This window comes from Schistocerca americana, chromosome 6 (genome assembly GCF_021461395.2).
Source record: "Schistocerca americana isolate TAMUIC-IGC-003095 chromosome 6, iqSchAmer2.1, whole genome shotgun sequence".
NCBI lineage: Eukaryota > Metazoa > Arthropoda > Insecta > Orthoptera > Acrididae > Schistocerca > Schistocerca americana.
This window is the reverse complement of record NC_060124.1, coordinates 273,271,081-273,290,891: the sequence shown is the minus strand read 5'-3', so window position 1 is coordinate 273,290,891 and position 19,811 is coordinate 273,271,081. Positions and strand designations below refer to the sequence as shown.

Here is a 19,811-nt window from a genome sequence, read left to right as displayed (position 1 = left end):
TTTTTTTTACTTTATTGTAATTTTGATACCTGATCAACCAGGTAGGCTGGCAGCAGCACAATACGCCGCTCTTCAGCCGAAGAGAGTACATGGAGATAAACAAAGAAGAGACATCACTTAGAAAAACGGCGGGAAAAAACAGGAGACACAAGAACATAAAAGCACAAGAAGCCGTTCACACTTGATGACAATCCACACTATGAACTGGAGACCCGACGCACAAACACTGAAGAAGACGATGGCACTGGTGAACAATGGAGCGTGACGGCAAAACTGAACACTAAACATGACGGCGCACACGATACACTGATGGCGGGGATCTCCGGCGCGCGAATGTCCACTGAGCGTGTGCGAGTCCGGGGACCTGCCAAGAGGGGAACAGGGGTGAGGAGGGGGAGAGGGGAGGAAAAGAGGATGCCACGGCTTAGGAGACGGGGACAGGAGGATAGGGACAGGGGTGGGGAGGCCCGGGGGACGAGGGGGGAGAAAAGGAGGAGGGAGGGAAAAGGGAGAGAAGGGAGGGAGGATGCCCAGAGGAGTAAGTACAGGAGGAGGGTGGGAGGATCAAAGTTGGTAGGAGGGGTAGATGGAGGGGAGGAGGACATCATCAGGGAGAGAGAGCTGCCGGGAGCCACCTTGGGAGAGGGTAAGGAGGGTGGAGAGATGGAGACCGGGCGGGACGTGGGAATACAGGCGCGGCAGCGGGCGGGGGTGGGAGAGGAGCGGGGAGACGAGCGGGTGAGGAGGATCAAGTTTACGGGAGGTGTACAGGATCCGTATCCTTTCAAGGAAAAGGAGGAGGTGGGGGAAGGGGATGAGATCATACAGGATCCGTGTGGGGGAGGGGAGACGGATGTGATAGGCGAGGCGGAGAGCATGGCGTTCCAGGATTTGGAGGGATTTATAAAAGGTAGGGGGAGCGGAGATCCATGCTGGATGGGCATAACAAAGGATAGGGCGGATGAGGGATTTATAGGTGTGGAGGATGGTGGAGGGGTCCAGACCCCACGTGCGGCCGGAAAGGAGCTTGAGGAGACGGAGGCGGGAACGTGCCTTGGCTTGGATCGTCTGGAGATGGGGAGTCCAGGAGAGGCGACGGTCGAGGGTGACGCCAAGGTACTTAAGGGTGGGAGTGAGGGCGATGGGACGGCCATAGACGGTGAGATAGAAATCAAGGAGGCGGAAGGAAGGGGTGGTTTTGCCTACAATGATCGCCTGCAACTGCGCCAGACACTTGCTGTCTTATATAGGTGTTGCCGACAGCAGCGCCGTGTTCTGCGTGTTTACATATTTCTGTATTTGAATAGACATGCCTGTACCAGTTTCGTTGGGGCTGCAGTGTATTATGCTTATGGATTGGCCTGCCCGTTCCACCGGATTAAATATCGTCGAGCGCGAGTGTGGTGCGTTGGGAAGTCGTGCTACAGCGCGTCCACATACACCAACCATCATCCACGAGTTGTTACCCGCACTGATGGAGGAATGGAACGCCCTGCCACAAGAACTGCTTACCAACACCTTTGCCTGCGTGGGAGCACGTTTCAGATCATGCACTGCTCTCTGTGGTGATCACACACCGTATTAAGTACCATGTCTTGGCCACTGTAGCGTCCAGGGACCCATCACAAATCGCGACGAGTTATTGTATTTGAATAAAAGTAAAGTGTCATTTCTGTTCGTCTCACTGTGCATTTATTTCAGTTCTCTAGTTCGCCTTAGGTCGCCTACAGGGTCTTTCATATCTTACGCTATTTTTAAACTGAGTGTTAAAATTTTGTTTTCAAGTCTGCAGCACTGTATTTACTACTTTTAATATCGATTGTCATTCCGATCACTTGATCAATCTGTAACGTAGCAAGTTATTACGAGATCACATTTGTTGCAGTAAGGCTCGTAGACGTTTGGTACAGTGGTTGCAGGATGGGCAGGTATTTTCTCGCTTTGCTCACAGCGCAGCTGACGCGGCCTGTCGTGAGAACTGCATAGAACTCGGTACGAAAATTCATTCCCTCTACGAATCTAAATAATCCATATTAGTTATTATTTGATTTTGTTCAAATTTAGTACATAGGCTTTTGTCATTAATGGAATGATGCTGTCAAAATTTCAGATTTTTATTTGTTATGGTTCCGGACACAATGAAAATTACCAAAAAGGCATAAAACCGTCGCTTATGTTTTAAAACCCAATTAGGAACAATAAAAAATTGACTTTCATTATCATTTGAAGCCATTGCAAAGTTATCAGTGCATAAAATCAATTAATTAGAGATTTCTCTTCAAAACTTTAGTTACTTTACATTACGTAATACAAAAATCGCTCAAAATTATTGTTTGCTGTGTGAATGCATGAGAATGATTAAGAGAGTGTATGTGGGACATACCTTAAAACTTAATATGTCATTTTTCATAAAACCTTGTACAAACGAACCGTGGGAAAGTTATGGTGCAACCACGATTCAGATGACGTATTTCGGTGTGAGCTTGCTTTTGTATAAAAGCATCCAGAATGAAAGTTAGAGGCGGAATAAGTTTATTTATCTATTTGGAGAATATTTGGCACTTAGCTTATTTTTATTGAACAATACAGTACTAGAAATTGAAGTTTTAATGACGTTAACTACTATCAGATTATTGCTTGGATAAGGCAAGTTTTGCCGCGACAATGATCTGGAAGGAACATTCTAATTGGTCGTTTAGATCAACAGCCAATCAGAATTAAGCTGTTCCCGCGCGAATATAGTGGAGTGGGCAGTGAATAGGATAACTCGATATAGTCGCTTGCTAACCGTCCTACGGACAACGCCATGTCAGATAGCTCCGTAAAAATAGTCTGTAAGATGATGAACTAGTGAGTTCATTTCAGTTAAGACGTGTCGTGACTGAAGCGACTGGAAGTACGAACAATTTAATGAAAATTTGATGTTTCTAAATTAAATAGATGGAGATTTATGAGCGCGTGAACTTTCTGATCGTAGTAACAATTCCGCATGGCATATTTCGTGCTCTATACGGAATACTTTGGCGAGCACTTCTTACTAATAAGACCACTGAAACGGCCGAATGTTTAACTCGCGAAGAGTGGTCGATCTGTGACTGTTAGGTCGTGAAAATTAGTCGGGTTGGACTTGCAAAGATTCTGCCTGCTTTTCGGGTGAAACTACACTCCTGGAAATTGAAATAAGAACACCGTGAATTCATTGTCCCAGGAAGGGGAAACTTTATTGACACATTCCTGGGGTCAGATACATCACATGATCACACTGACAGAACCACAGGCACATAGACACAGGCAACAGAGCATGCACAATGTCGGCACTAGTACAGCGTATATCCACCTTTCGCAGCAATGCAGGCTGCTATTCTCCCATGGAGACGATCGTAGAGAGGCTGGATGTAGTCCTGTGGAACGGCTTGCCATGCCATTTCCACCTGGCGCCTCAGTTGGACCAGCGTTCGTGCTGGACGTGCAGACCGCGTGAGACGACGCTTCATCCAGTCCCAAACATGCTCAATGGGGGACAGATCCGGAGATCTTGCTGGCCTTGCGGAAGACGGCCTAACGGTGTGCGGGACCGTAGCCCAGCTTCATGGAGACGGTTGCGAATGGTCCTCGCCGATACCCCAGGAGCAACAGTGTCCCTAATTTGCTGGGAAGTGGCGGTGCGGTCCCCTACGGCACTGCGTAGGATCCTACGGTCTTGGCGTGCATCCGTGCTTCGCTGCGGTCCGGTCCCAGGTCGACGGGCACGTGCACCTTCCGCCGACCACTGGCGACAACATCGATGTACTGTGGAGACCTCACGCCCCACGTGTTGAGCAATTCGGCGGTACGTCCACCCGGCCTCCCGCATGCCCACTATACGCCCTCGCTCAAAGTCCGTCAACTGCACATACGGTTCACGTCCACGCTGTCGCGGCATGCTACCAGTGTTAAAGACTGCGATGGAGCTCCGTATGCCACGGCAAACTGGCTGACACTGACGGCGGCGGTGCACAAATGCTGCGCAGCTAGCGCCATTCGACGGCCAACACCGCGGTTCCTGGTGTGTCCGCTGTGCCGTGCGTGTGATCATTGCTTGTACAGCCCTCTCGCAGTGTCCGGAGCAAGTATGGTGGGTCTGACACACCGGTGTCAATGTGTTCTTTTTTCCATTTCCAGGAGTGTATGTTGTACAGACAGTGAACTTAAGAGGATAAAGTTTACCATATTAAATACGGACTTGATAGCCACTTCATGTGTTTCCATATGAATAGAAATCAGATTCAATTTAAAGTTTAAATGCTTTCAGCAAGTAGATTGCATCCTCCGAACGCCCGATTTTTTTAAATATGAAGTTTCAGGAACTGACTATCTACTCGAATTACGTGGTAGGCATTAGGTAATGGTTTCATCAGCGCTGCTTTACACTGCCTAGCACGTGTCTGCTACTACACAGTGAAGGGACGTAGGAAGGAAGGAATGTCGAGGTAGGTGGACTCTCGATAACGAAGACAACCGATCCCGCTCCGCCGCAAATCGTTGTTTATGTTTTTCAGTGTCTCAGTTGCCATGGAGCGGTTCACAAAGGAGGGACGAGTTATGATTGTGAAGACACGCTGCAGAACCGGCGAGTGGTTTGCGGAGACTGTTCGTAGACTTTGGACGTAATAATGCTCCTACAGCATCAACAGTTCTGCGGTTGATAAAGAACGTCGAGGAAACCGGGTCCGTTTCAATCATAAAAGCCCCCAGACGAAGCTGTACAGTTAATACGGAACAAACCGTTGTATTGGTGACGGTTACGTGGCTTATGGGTCGTATTTGGGGTGATTCAAGAGAGCCACAACCATCCACTGCGAACCACAGTTTGATGTGGGTTATGGGCAAGTTGTGTGACCGGTGCCTTCTTTTTTGAAGATATCGACAATATTACGGTAACATTTAACTGTGAGCATATAGTGAATTTGAAACTTCCTGGCAGATTAAAACTGTGTGCCGGAACGAGACTAGAACTCGGTACCTTTGCCTGTCGGGGCTAGTGCCCTACCGTCTGAGCTACCCACGCGCGACTCACAGCCGGCCTCACAGCTTTAGTTCCGCCAGTACCTCGTCTCCTACTTTCCAAACTTCACAGAAGCTCTCCTGCTAACCTTGAAGAACTAGCACTCCTGGAAGAAAGGATATTGCCGAGACATGGCTTAGCCACAGCTTGGGGGATGTTTCCAGAATGAGATTTTCACTCTGGAGAGGCGTGTGCACTGATATGAAACTTCCTGACAGAATAAACTGTGTACCTGCCGTGGTGGCCGAGCGGTTCTAAGCGCTTCACTTTGGAACCGCGCGACCGCTACGGTCGCAGTTTCGAATCCTGCCTCGGGCATGGGTGTGTGCGATGTCCTTAGGTTAGTTAGGTTTAAGTAGTTCTAAGTTCTAGAGGACTGATGACCTCAGATGTTAAGTCCCATAGTGCTCAGAGCCATTTGTACCATTTCAATAAACTGTGTGCCGGACCGAGACTCGAGCTCGGGACCGTTACCTTTCGCGAGCAAGTGGCTCCACCGCCTGAGCTACCCAAGCTCAACTCTCGCCCTCTCCTCACAGCTTTAGTCCCGAGTTCGAGTCTCGGTCCGGCACACAGTTTTAATCTGCCAGAAAGTTTCATATCAGCGGACCCATCGCTGCAGAGTGAAAATCTAATTCTGGACCATCGCGAAATTGTCCGGAACAACTTTTGGGCTGCTCTGGATATGTGGATACAGCCAGTGTGTGGTTTCAGCAGGACGGGGCTACGTGTCACACATTCTGCGAGACAATAACCCTACTCCATGAAAAATTTCCTGTCTGTGATCTCATTTAGTGGCGACTTGGAATGGTCTCCCAGATCTCGTGACCTTATTCTGTGTCACTTCTTTGTATGGCGTTATGTGCAGTCCAAGGTCTACGTGAACAAACCAAAAACAGTTCTCCTACTTAAGGAAGAAATTCAATGAGTCATCAAAAGAGATGTCTGTTAAAGGGTCGTCACTGCCTTCATAGACGGAGTTACTACCTGCCGAGACAGTGGAGGTGGAGATATACCTGATACATTTTTCCGCACTTAAATTGGAGTGCATGCAGATGAAAAAAGAAAAGGCGAATTTTTTTACTTCGATGCATTTTGGACTTAGTTATTGCATTTTTAAGAACTGCATAATATATTAAAGACCCTGTATGTATGGTCCCAGTTTCATCGAGCTATGCTGCATGGCAGTCACACATTATGCGAAAGTAAATGGAAATGCCGTGTGTCTAGGGCCTTCCGTCGGGTAGACCTTTCGCCTGGTGCAAGTCTGTCGAGTCGACGCCACTTCGGCGATTTGTGTGTCGATGGGGAAAAATGATGATGATAAGGACTACACAACACCCAGTCCCGGAGCGGAGAAAATCTCCGACCGAGCCGGGAATAGAACCCGGGCCGTTAGGAATGACATTCCATCGCGCTGACCACTCAGCTACCAAGGCGGAAATGCGAAAGTTACTTACAAATTTTGCACACCGCCCAACTTCCATTTAGTTACATTTTCATGTTGTTCGAGTTGAGGTTCCATACTATACTGTGCTCTAAATGTGCAGTTCTAGAGACTAGCAGACAGGCAATCGGATACGAAAGTGTAATGATGACGTTTTGCTTTCCTAAATTATGAAAGGGGTATTGTAATTGTACCGATTCCTTGTCCAGGAGCGTTTACTCTCCGAGCGATTCTTAGTTCTCAAGAAATCACGAAGTTTCTGTAGCAGAAAAGGAAAGCCGAAGTAACAGGTAATTTCAGTGGGTGCCAATAAACCATTCTTGTGACGGGTCGATTCCGGCGCCAGCGGCCGCCACTTTGAATTCCCGCCGAGTGGAGCCTCCAGCTGCTGCAGCGACTGAGGGGGCGCTCCGGGGTCGGTCGCGCCCGTGCTGCCGGCAGCGTGTGGGCGGAACCTTCCGGAGGGGGACGACGAAAACTTGTCGCTGCGACAGAGCCGGCTGATGAAGAGTGGCTACACTCTTTGATTTGGTGATCTCCAGGACTGATCGGGGCTGGTCGGTCAACCGGAGGTTCCAAGCCGTTGTTGGATCCAGTGACCATGAAAAATTTTATGAAGGGGCCCCATGGAACCACTGCATACGGCCATTCGCCGAACTGTGAACTGTGAGCGACGTTAAACAGTCACATAAAAAAAAAGGTGATGTTAATCAAGACGGCCGTTTGCAACTGTTAGCCTATGTGAATTCGTATGACCGTTACAACTTCTAAAGGCGCATTTACTGCTCAGACTGTAACCTCCCCCTCACTTATCGACCTTAATAACAGTAAAAATTAAACCGCGTGTACCTAATGGAAATTTGGGAAAAGCAATCGTCACCCAAGTTAATCTGTCAATAAAGAGGGAGGAAAGGGTTACATCTAAATGAAAGGAAAAATGCAAATGAAAATGGTGGAAATTAATTTTGAAAAGGGGTAAAGTTAATAAAGGAAGTAAATGTGCAGTCGTTACGTTAACAATTAATTGGCGTTAATTAGATATTTGAGATTTTGAGAAAATTACGGTCGCCAGTCCCATGGACAACTGTTATAATAATTGAAAATGAAAGATAAATGCACATATATTTAGTACCAAAAGCGTGGCAACTGAAGGTTGGCACGTGTTGTGTGAAAACTGAATGTTTGTCAGGAGTAATAAATTTCGCTACACTCTGACTTACTTTAGCAAAAGAATTAATAAAACCGGAAAACTGAAAGTTAATTTAGTGACTGAAATTAACAGTCAGCTTTGTTTTTGAAGCACTGCGAAATTCAGTAAAATAATGTTAGTCTTGGGATACCTCAACAATCATTTCAAAAGCTACTTGAATATACGCAATTTAGAAATAATAGATTTAACTTTGAAATTGAATTAAATGATTCTGAACAATTAACAATAGTAAAATTCAGTACGTACCAAGCTGAGTTGCAGACACAGGTAAGCTAAAATGTGGTAACAAAACTCGCACTCTTAATTTGTGCTTGCGTAATCTAAATATTGTAGCCAGCTATGAATACTTTAACTGAACTTTGAAATTAAAGCAGTGAAATGGAATGATGTTACTTTAATGCTGGCGTATGAATTTCAACGACACTGGGGTTCATTCCGGAAAAGGAAGGGACCCTACTTGGTAATGCAATTGGGACAATGAGCAACAAAGGTTCATGCTAAGTTGCTGTATTTTTGCGATGCAACAGTTGTAAAAGCTGAAGTCTGCCACACAGTTCTCAAACTTTACGTGCTACCAGTCTTCCCTGTTGGTTGATTGAAGGTTTGAAGCCGTCGATCGAGGAGGTGGCGATAGTCACTCATTGTCGGCCGTCGCTGTTGCAGAAGCTGGATGTTGGCGCGCCTCCTTCTCGACACGGACGCCAGGCAAAACGGGCTCTTGAAGTGCGCCAGCTAATGCTTCCCGTCCGCGACACCGTGTCAGAAACTATCATAGCAAGTCGAGCGCAAATACATGCTGCCAAACCCCGAAAGCGCGGCAACTCGCGGGAGCGTTACACAACACACCTGCTCTACCGCACTACTCCAGCCAGATTCTCTCGGCCCGCGTTCCATGCGGCAGAGTTAACACTACCAAAGATCGTAAACACTTTGGTTCTCCACACGACCTATCGATGTATTCGTTCGATTGCATAGTTTTCCCTAGGCAAGACCCAGCGTAAAAATACAAATAATATTTACAAAACAAACCAATTATACATCGACATAAATGGTTCAAATGGCTCTGAGCACTATGGTACTCAACTGCTGTGGTCATCAGCCCCCTAGAACTTAGAACTACTTAAACCTAACTAACCTAAGGACAGCACACACAACCATGCCCGAGGCAGGATTCGAACCTGCGACCGCAGCAGTCGCACGGTTCCGGACTGCGCGCCTAGAACCGCGAGAGCACCGCGGCCGGCCATCGACATAAATGCATATATATATATATATATATATATATATATATATATATATATATATATATATATATATAGTAAAACAATTACAATATATAAAGACACAGAAATGTCGTATCTTCAGGTATCAAAATAAGGAAAAACTTTATAGTACAATAGATGGAAATAGGAGGATGTGCATTTCCGGCGTTACAAGACGATTGAGTAACTACGTCACTGGTGCACACCACGGTTATTGTATTTAGTCCACATGGTTTCCGATGCGCATGCTTGTCTTGACAAGAACCATATTCATTACGTTACGTTGATCATTTGATTATTGTTGAAAAAGGTGTCGTTGATATTTTGGAAGGAGGGCTGTTCAAATGGCTCTGAGCACTATGGGACTTAACATCTAAAGTCATCAGTCCCCTAGACTTAGATCTACTTAAACTTACTAACCTAAGGACATCACACACACCCATGCCCGAGGCAGGATTCGAACCCTCGACTGTAGCAGCAGCGCGGTTCCGGACTGAAGCGCCTAGAACCGCTCGGCCACGACTGCCGGCGAAGGAGGGCTGTATACGGGAGCCGGCCGGAGCGGCCGAGCGGTTCTAGGCGCTACAGTCTGGAACCGCGCGACCGCTACGGTCGCTGGTTCGAATCCTGCCTCAGGCATGGATGTGTGATGTCCTTAGGTTAGTTAGGTTTAAGTAGTTCTAAGTTCTAGGGGACTGATGACCTCAGAAGTTAAGTCCCATAGTGCTCAGAGCCATTTGAACCATTTGTATATGGGAATTGTTAACGTGTGAGCTATCAATTCAATGGACCTGTGTATGGACCTGTGTATTGTGTAAGGATCACCTGTGGTCATCTTAATATTATTTATTCTGAATTGCAGGACGGTGTACTCAGTGTGTAAATTTAAATCTTTCTTGTTAATTACTGACGAGATCGGTGCGGTTTTCGTCTGCCATGTTAGTTAGTGGGATTTGTTCCTTATGTAAATATTATCTGTGGACGCTTTCAAATTGTATATTCTAAATGCAGGAAGCTGAATGCAGTACATAATTTGCAAATTGTTTTGTTGATTTCAAGTACGCTTATGTCATACTGATTTCTCATTAATTGCTGGTGAGATTTTGTGCCGACTTCTGTCTGCCATGTCAGTTGATTAGTTTTTTTATTTATGTAAAGATTATCTGTAGGCCCTTTTGAAACTGTTTATTCTAAATGCATGAAAATGAACCAAATACATAATTTGAATGTTCTTTCGGTTGATTCTAAGTACGTTTGGTTCATTGTCGGATGTCTTAACATTAGTTGTTTCTTAAAGGTAAAAGAGGAATTAAAGTTTAAATTCAAATTTTTCCCTGCTCATTTATCTTAAAAGTTGTATTTAAAAAAAAAACATTGTGTGATAAAATTGTTTTATCGATTCTCTTGCAAGGCTAACTGGGGGTTTACGTTTTGAATTTTCTGTTTAAATATTTATATGTAATAGAAGCATGAAACTTTGTTCGTTACGTGGGCCTGTAAACTCCAGCACCGCCACTCCAATGCTACGTCACAATTCTAGCGTTTTCACGGCTAGGTTTAGTGTGTAGCTGCAACCGTGAGCGCTGTCGCCACACACTAACTGTGTAGTAATTATTTGCCCAGTTTATCTTCTCTTTGCCGCGGAACCTGTTGGAGTGGTCGACAGGCGGATGCGAGACACGTGCCAAGGGTCTTAAGAGCCTCACTGCGGCCTTTTTCCATCGTGCTACAGAGAGGACGCTTTCCTTACACACGTGTACCATTAGTTCGTATCATTATCGGTTAAGATTTATTAAGTTGTGCCATCATATGTCCACTAGCTCTGGCTTTTGATAAAAAGTGGTACTGGTGAAACGTTAGGATGTGTTTACGTGCGTGACTTGCATGTAGTACGTAACAGTCTCGAGCACTGTTTCGATGCTGTGAGTCCACGGAGTCCTGCACCTTCTAAGTAGGCTGTTTAGGTTTTTGTGTTGGTATATGTAAGTAGGCCGTTTAGGTTTTTATGTTGGTAACGCCACGCAGCACTCTGTATGAAAATCACTGCCTGTGCTGTGTGCAATCTGTGGCCGGTTGGCATTGTTGGAATATTTCCTATTGTAATGTTGGGCAGTTGGATGCGAATAGTGCGTAGCGTCGTGCAGTTGGAGGTGAGCCGCCAGCAGTGGTGGATGTGGAGAGAGAGATGGCAGAATTTTAAGAGCGGACGATCTGGACGTGTGTCCGCCAGAAAAAGGAAATTTGTAAGACAGGATGTCATGAAATGATATATGTATATTATGACTTTTGAACATTATTAAGGTAAATACATTGTTTGTTCTCTATCAAAATCTTTCATTTGCTGACTATGCCTATCAGTAGTTAGTGCCTTCCGCAGTTAGAATCTTTTACTTAGCTGGCAGTATTGGCGCACGCTGTATTGCTGTAGTTCGAGTAGTGAAGATTTTTTGTGAGGTAAGTGATTCATGAAAGGTATAGGTTATTGTTAGTCAGGGCCATTCTTTTGTAGGGATTATTGAAAGACAGATTGCGTTGCGCTAAAAAAATATTGTGTGTCAGTTTATTGATGATCAGAATAAGTAAAGAGAGAAATGTCTGAGCACGTTCAGTTTTGCTCAGCCGTTTGAAAATCAAATAATGTAAGAGGTTTACCAGCACTGTCATTAATAATTTTTCCAAGGGGATGTTTCAACCTCTTCCTCTACAGAGCATCACCGTTTCACGTTGTGGCACTTAACAGTGTCTTATGAAATGTATCTGGACACGGTCCGCAGCTCGTGGTCGTGCGTAGCGTTCTCGCTTCCCGCGCCCGGGTTCGAGGGTTCGATTTCCGGCGGGGTCAGGGATTTTCTCTGCCTCGTGATGACTGGGTGTTGTGTGATGTCCTTAGGTTAGTTAGGTTAAGTAGTTCTAAGTTCTACGGGACTGATGACCATAGAAGTTAAGTCCCATAGTGCTCAGAGCCATTTGAACCATTTTTTATCTGGACACGCCAATGTAAAGCGGAATTAACCACTAGATCTCACGAGAGACTGACCCGCAGGAACAAAAGGAGGCGAAGAGTATTGTTGTCAGTAGGAGATCAGTAACGGCAGACCAAGTGCGTTGGTCAGGTGAGCTGAGTAACTTCGAATGTAGACTAGTCACTGGATGGCGTCTGACAAGGAGAGGCCCGTCGTTGGGATCACAGATTCATTTCAAATTTTGTACACCTTTATTGGGCCATTAAAACATCATAATGTGCAATTAGTAAGGTTCAGTACTCTAGCAATTTCAAGAAAATCACAAGAGAAGTTCTACGCATCTATTATGTAGCTTATGTAAAGTACTGCAACACATTTTTTTTCTGAAACAGGGGTTGTTTTATTCAGCATTGAAATACACCAGGTTATTCCACAATCTTTTAGCTACACAACACTATTTTTCAACGTAATCTCCATTCAATGCTACGGCCTTACGCCACCTTGAAATGAGGGCCTGTATGCCTGCACGGTACCATTCCACTGGTCGATGTCGGAGCCAACGTCGTACTGCATCAATAACTTCATCATCATCCGCGTAGTGCCTCGCACGGATTGCGTCCTTCATTGGGCCAAACATATGGAAATCCGACGGTGCGAGATCGGGGCTGTAGGGTGCATGAGGAAGAACAGTCCACTGAAGTTTTGTGAGCTCCTCTCGGGTGCGAAGACTTGTGTGAGGTCTTGCGTTGTCATGAAGAAGGAGAAGTTCGTTCAGATTTTTGTGCCTACGAACACGCTGAAGTCGTTTCTTCAATTTCTGAAGAGTAGCACAATACACTTCAGAGTTGATCGCTTGACCATGGGGAAGGACATCAAACAGAATAACCCCTTCAGCGTTCCAGAAGACTGTAACCATGACTTTACCGGCTGAGGGTATGGCTTTAAACTTTTTCTTGGTAGGGGAGTGGGTGTGGCGCCACTCCATTGATTGCCGTTTTGTTTCAGGTTCGAAGTGATGAACCCATGTTTCATCGCCTGTAACAATCTTTGACAAGAAATTGTCACCCTCAGCCACATGACGAGCAAGCAATTCCGCACAGATGGTTCTCCTTTGCTCTTTATGGTGTTCGGTTAGACAACGAGGGACCCAGCGGGAACAAACCTTTGAATATCCCAACTGGTGAGCAATTGTGACAGCACTACCAACAGAGATGTCAAGTTGAGCACTGAGTTGTTTGATGGCGATCCGTCGATCATCTCGAACAAGTGTGTTCGCACGCTCCGCCATTGCAGGAGTCACAGCTGTGCACGGCCGGCCCGCACGCGGGAGATCAGACAGTCTTGCTTGACCTTGCGGCGATGATGACACACGCTTTGCCCAACGACTCACCGTGCTTTTGGCCACTGCCAGATCACCGTAGACATTCTGCAAGCGCCTATGAATATCTGAGATGCCCTGGTTTTCCGCCAAAAGAAACTCGATCACTGCCCATTGTTTGCAACGCACATCCGTTACAGACGCCATTTTAACAGCTCCGTACAGCGCTGCCACCTGTCGGAAGTCAATGAAACTATATGAGACGAAGCGGGAATGTTTGAAAATATTCCACAAGAAATTTTCGGTTTTTTCAACCAAAATTGGCCGAGAAAAAAAATGTGTTGCATTACTTATTGAACTGCCCTCGTATATGAGATAGTGCCATCCGTTAAAGCTCATGGTGGTAAAGTGGTTAGCGTTCGAACTTCGTATTCGAGCGTGTGTGAGAAGATGGTTCGACTTCCACTCAGACTTAATTATTAATCTATTTTTTTAATTACTGGTCATATTATTTAATTTGTATGGTATTTGAGAGATAATACGAGGGTTGCCCAGAAAAATCATAAACCGCATTTTTTTTTCTTCAACAGTTCTGTATTGAACATGATGAGAATTACACACACAAAAGAACTGTGTTTTATCAACACACCTTATTTTTCCACGCAATCTCCATCCCGTTCTATGGCCTTCCTCCAGCGCGAAACAGGGACGTGTATGCTCTGTCAGTACCAATCCTTGTCCTGGTGGGGGAGCGAGTGTTTCTCTGTGTGAGTCACCTCCTCACCGACCTCAAAATGTCTTCCACGAATGGCATCCTTTAGTGGCCCAGACAAGTGGAAGTCCGAGGGGGCCAGGTCAGATCTGTAGAATGGATGGGGTAACACTGTCCAACCCTGTTTTGCGATGTATTCAGCAGTCAAATGGCTGTGAGCGCTATGCGACTTCACTTCTGAGGTCATCAGTCGCCTAGAACTTAGAACTAATTAAAGCAAAACATTTCCTCGGTTACTGTGGCGGCGAAGTCGCTAGAAGGGCTTTTGGGATTTGTTAATGTGTTGGCATTTGCTTCTGAATTAATGGTACCGCCTCTTGACATCACATCAGTGACAATCACACTTTCACAGTCCCAGAACACGGCGGAAGTAGTTGCTTTGAATTTCTTCTGCTGTGAAGAGTGAGAATGGCGCCATTCCATCGACTGTCGTTTTGTTTCGGGCTCAATATGGTGAATAAAAGTTTAAACACCTATCACAATCCGGGACAAGAAAGCCTCCTCCTCAGCTTCAAAACGTTGCAACAAATCAAGACAAATGTTTTTTCTGTGCGATTTGTGAAACACCGTTAGACACCGCGGCACACATCTTGCACACACTATTGAATATTCAAGAGTGCGGATCATTGCATACACACTTACTTTGCTGACTGAGAGATGCAGCGCCAACTGCCAATCGTAATGCGTGTGTCCTCGCGAATGACAACATCAGCTAGCTGTAACATGTCAGATGTGACAGCCGTGGATGGTCTCAGAGACCGCTGCAAATCGTGGAGCTCTGCCGAACCTCCTTCTGATGACCTCATCCTCCGTGTCCACCGACTAATTGTACTTCATATGAAGATGGTATCTGTTCTTTCAGACCATCTTCATATACAGTTAAGGCCATCTTCATATATAGTTAAGGCTAACTGGCCATTGACCTCCTTCTTCTGTGCTGGATGCAAACGCATTGCTCGAACTCTTACGGGACTCGGAGAGATTGTCTGCCGCGAGTAATGAGTGTAATGGGCAGGGGCACTACGAATGTAGTGCGTGGACATAAGTTGGGAATGTGGGTCTCAAGGGGAGCGTGTAAGGGATAAATCCCTGCAGTCGCACTACCTTCTGTGCCCTCGGTGGCTCAGATGGATAGAGCGTCTGCCATGTAAGCAGGAGATCCCGGGTTCGGGTCCCGGTCGGGGCACACGTTTTCAACTGTCCCAGTTGATGTACATCAACGCCTGTCGGCAGCTTAAGGTCCTGACTTAATTTCATTTCATAACTGTACTTCTGTCGACAGCTGATGCTCCACAGACTTTGCCCAAACGTTTGTGAATATTCGCCACAGCTTCTTTCTCTGCACTGAGAAATTCAATGACGGCACGTTGCTTGTAACGTACGTCGTCTACAGTCGCCATTTTGAAACTGTCCTGCAGCTACGCTATCTGTCGGAAGTGAAGGAAACTTGCGCGCTCACTCAGGAGACTTCAAATAATACGTACGTAACGTTCTCATTCGTTGCATTGTTTTCGGCTGAGAAAAAAAATGCGGTGCATTACTTTCTGGGCAATCCTCGTATAATGATAAAAAAAAGACCACAATATTTTACATGAAGTTTCAATCTATATTTTCCACGTATCTATGACAAATACCATCCTGCAACGTGTGATGTCGATAAATTCCACATTACCGTACTCTTGCGGTCTGCCACTTCTGAGTTACTGACTGTGAATAACGTCACTCGTATCACTATTTGTCAAGGTTTGGCTTGGGTTTTCCAAGCCTAGCCCTCGTCCTGGAAAATTTAATTAAAAATAGTAAATAGTCAAATCTCATATGAAATTCACACACTTCATGAAAACGCACATGGTATTTTTTCATGATGTTATCTTTCAGATGTCATATAAATTAAATAATGTAACCATAGATGAGAAAAATATGGATTAAAAAGTAAGTGGTAGTGGGATTCGAACTGTTGCCTCATCCACGGCCCACTTGCATAATGCGAACGCTTAACGCTTTTTTTCTTTATTTTATTTGTCTTCATTTTGCTCGGTATTACTCGATGAGTTCGGTCTTGGCGGAGTCACATGATATCGGTTCAAATTAACTGTCGATGGTTTTACTCAGTTGAGTTTTTGGTTACAGAGAGCAGCCAGACCTCAGACCAGCTTCTGCGCCCGCGACTGCTTCACCACAATCACTTCTTGCGTCCAGTACCTTCGCATATATACATCAGTTACATAACAGACACGTAAAACTACTCTTGCGATTTTCTCGGAATTGCCCGACTAGTGCACCTTACTACTTCCACAGAATGTTGTTCTAATGGCCTACTAAAGGTGTACAAAGTCTGAAGTAAATCCCTGATACCAGCCTCGTGGCCTTCCCTTGTGAGTAACATATCCATCAGCGACGTTTAAACTCTTCTGAACCTGCTCAAGTCAACTGTTCGCGATACGGTTTGAGAAGTGGAATCCCGAAGACACAACCAGATCTAAAACTTGTGTGTTTGGGCTAGGAGGGCGCTCAACGATGAGGTTATCATCACTTGTACAAAGATTACACAATCGAATGTGGTTAAAATGTAGAAAATGCCATAAAGTAAATAAAAAGCAATCTGAAATAAAATCGCACTCCCTCTCTTTCCTGATCTCATCTGTGACGACCTGCACAATCAACTAGCTCACCCCACGTGAGATAGCATTTAAAATGGCGAGATGTTCTGAAGCTGACAATAATTAAGACACAAGTAAGAGAAGAGGGAAGCTAAAATAAATCACAGTGGTATGTTGCTGGCTGATCACTTACGAAGAACACGGATGAGCCAGCCACCCTGAAAACACATTGAAACTGTCGACCCGTAATTTTAGGGAACAAGTCGGACATTGCTCAAAACTTAAAATGACGTACAATATTCATGTCACTGTCATTTAAAACAAATGCTAATCGGTGGACAGATGAGCCGCTACCTTCTTCTCTGAATACAAAATTATTATTGTATTATTTTTTTTTGAGCTTTTCCTCTATACGAAGGTTTTTCTCCAACGTAACAAATACCTGGGAATTATTACATCTGTTACATAAGATCTTAAATTATCACCTCAGGATAACCCTCCAGGTGTTTCGACCTTGTATATCTTCTTCCTCTGCGCCAGTTCTCCTCATTGTTCGCTATAAATTTTGGAGCCAGTTGGTCGTAGGGCGCGCTATTCTCTTCTTTCCCTCCTGTTCCCATTCCAGCATTATTTTCGGTATTCTGGCTTCCTCCATTCTTCTTACATGCCCGTACCCTCGTAATTTCCTCCTATCCATCACGACATGTATGCTTTCTCTCACTTCCATTTTCTTTATTATTTGGTCGTTTCTTATTTTCTCTTTTCTAAAAAATGTTGCTGATCTTCTCCAAAAGCCCATTTCTACTGCTTTCAGCTTTTTACGTGTTTCAGGTTAGTGTGCATGTCTCTACTCCATTCGGAACTATGCTCTCTAGTATCGATTTATATATGAAGGGCTTATTTCAATAGGGGTACAAGTCCACCTTTCAAAAAAATTGAGCTATCCTCACGTACGTATCCACACAAGTCGTTTTTAATTTATTTGCATTGTGGGACAGCTTCAGCTTCGTCCTACTGCCAACAGAGAGCACCTCAATGCTGACGCATTAGAGAAAGCAAGCAGGAATTTATTTCAGTACTGGTAAAAGTCCGTCTGCTTTTGTGCATTCCAGCGTGTTGCTATTTCTTGCAAAGATGATGGATTCAGGAGCATTATCAAGTGAGTGTGATACAATTAATGACCTAGATTTTCAAACGATTGCAGTTAAAAAGAATTTACTTACTTTTCTCTCAGCATTATAGATATTTTGTTCCAAAAAAGGAATATGCGAGAATGAAGATCACATTGACAATAACAGTGGAAAATGAGGGCGTACTCGAAGCAAGGAGGGTGCAAGAAAAACGGACACACACGAAAAGCATATTCGAAAGAAAAAAGGAACACTGGGCAGTTATACGTCACAGCAACTGGTAAAATAATTCCTCCAAAAACATTTCGCAATGTGGACTGCAGGTGTGCACGTAAATGTTTCAATAAAATTTTAGAGGATGTGGAATACGTTATTTGACAATTTCTGGCATATGGGTGATATTAATCGCCAAAATATTTATCTGAATGGTTTATGCACGTATCATTCAGTTAACCGCCGACAGCTAAGAGATGCTCTGGTTCTGAGAAAAGCCGTATTTATGAATATCGATTACATGTGAACGGAAACTGTGCAATAGTATGCAAGAAGTTTTTCTTGAATACTTTTGACATTTCTAGTGGACGACTCTCTAGGCTTTTAACAAGAAGCAAGGAAGGAGTTATACCTCACCTTGATGGAAGGGGCAAACATCAGAACAGATTCTCTGTACCGGAAGGTCTGAGCAATGATGTAAAGGAACACATCAAAAGCTTTCCAGTTTCCGAGAGCCATTGCGCAAGGAAGGATAATCCCCACAAAAGGTTTTTAAATCCTGAGCTGTGTGTGGCCAAAATGTACGATTTGTACAAATATAAATGCATATCTCAGAATAAAGAAATTGTGGGGGAGTACATCTATCGTAAAATCTTTAACAAAGACTTCAACCTGTCATTTCGGCCACCAAGTAAAGACACGCGCTCTTTTTGTGAGAAATTGAGCTTTGAAATTGACGCGATACCAATGCAGAAGAAAAAATAAAGCTTCAAACTGAAAAGGAGCTTCACCGTAGGAGGGCTGAAGCTGCAAGAACAGCAGTCGCTACAGACACAGCATGTAGTGAAGAGGCACATTCCCTGGTGTTCATGTTTACCTTTGACCTGCAAAAAGAACTTGCGTTTCCTAAACTCAAAACATCGATATCGTACAGCAAAAGAAACATGTACGTGTATAATTTGGTTGCCACAATTTAACTGACGGCAAAATCCGTATGTATTTTTGGGATGAAACGTCTGGATCAAGTGATTCACAGGAAGTTGGTACCTGTTTATTGAAACATATTGAAAAGCGTGTCACTTCTCAAAAACAGGTAGTTGTGTACAGTGACACGTGTGGTGGGAAAAACAGGAACATTGCCCTAACACTAATGAAAGTGACACATTAACAGGTTTATATACAATATTCAATTTATTTTATTTCAATAGTGGTACAGCTCCATTACCTCCACTTTTCTGCCTATAATGCTGCTGAAATTAATGATCCAAACAGAAAGAGCCGGCTTCTGGTGGCCGAGCGGTTCTAGGCGCTTCAGTCAGGAACCGCGCGACCGCTACGGTCGCAGGTTCGAATCCTGCCTCTGGCATGGATTGTGTGATGTCCTTAGGTTAGTTAGGTTTAAGTAGTTCTAAGTTCTAGGGGACTGATGACCTGAGTTGTTAAGTCCCATAATGCTCAGAGCCATTTGAACCATTTGAACAAATAGAAAGAAAGGTTCATATCTAGCAACAAGCCATATACTTGAATATTTCTGGTATCCCAACTGCAGATTTTTCAGCGCTCATTTAACTTTAGGGCTCTGTATCTCAGAATGAACAAAAATGGACTTGTACCACTATTAAAATAAGTCCTTCATATGATTTGGTTTGACGTATTACATTTCTGTTCCATAAGACTGAACTGAGCATCCCAGTAGCCTGTTAATTCTTGTATTAATTTATATTTCTGATTTTCCCTCCATCTAAAAAATGGATCGCAAATAACAGAAAGTATTGACCTAGTTAATTCTCTTTCCCTCTATGCTTAAGTCATCTTCATCATTAGTGATGTATTCTGTTTTTTGATAATTAAT

At 44.5% G+C, this 19,811-nt stretch overlaps 1 non-coding gene across 1 annotated transcript; it reads left to right on the top strand.

The window, feature by feature from the left end:
* The first annotated feature begins 15,127 nt into the window (after positions 1-15,127).
* On the top strand, positions 15,128-15,202 carry Trnat-ugu. The gene has a single exon. It is a non-coding gene; the product is annotated as a tRNA-Thr (tRNA).
* The last annotated feature ends 4,609 nt before the right edge of the window (positions 15,203-19,811 follow it).